Raw genomic sequence first — 607 nt, forward strand, 5'->3', positions numbered from 1 at the left:
AAAAAATAAAAAATAATTAAACTATAATTTATAATATTTATCAAAACACTTTTGCTATATTCAAATCTTTATTTATTATGCTAATTTGACAAAAATAGTTTGAATACGCTCAAATCATCTATATCATACATATATGGTTCAAGCTATTTTTGTTGCAGAAGAACTTCAATAAAAATATGAGTCCGAAGAATTCATAATTAATAGCTTAATCCGTTGTTCTGATTGCACTTTTCATGCCTCCTCTTGATCGCACACATGGAGCATCTCATTTGGAATTGGAGCATAAATATTATTAGAAACAATTATAAAGAACATAATACTATAATTCTTCCATCTAAGTGTTTAATTTTAATATTTCAATTGGAAATAATATTAAGAATGATCTTTTGAAAAAAATTCTCATTTATAAATGAATGATTGTTGTTACCTACAAGAATTAAGAGAAGTAATTTTTTTTTTTTGAAAGAAATCTTATTCATAGTTCTTGTTAAAACGTGAGAGATATATTTAGAATAAGAAGAAGGTGAAAAGTGTTATATTTTCAAATCTTATCATTTTAAATAAATAAAAATAAATAAGGAAAATTTAAATAAAAAGACTTACTAAT

Source organism: Arachis ipaensis, chromosome B09, assembly GCF_000816755.2.
Source record: "Arachis ipaensis cultivar K30076 chromosome B09, Araip1.1, whole genome shotgun sequence".
Taxonomy (NCBI): domain Eukaryota; kingdom Viridiplantae; phylum Streptophyta; class Magnoliopsida; order Fabales; family Fabaceae; genus Arachis; species Arachis ipaensis.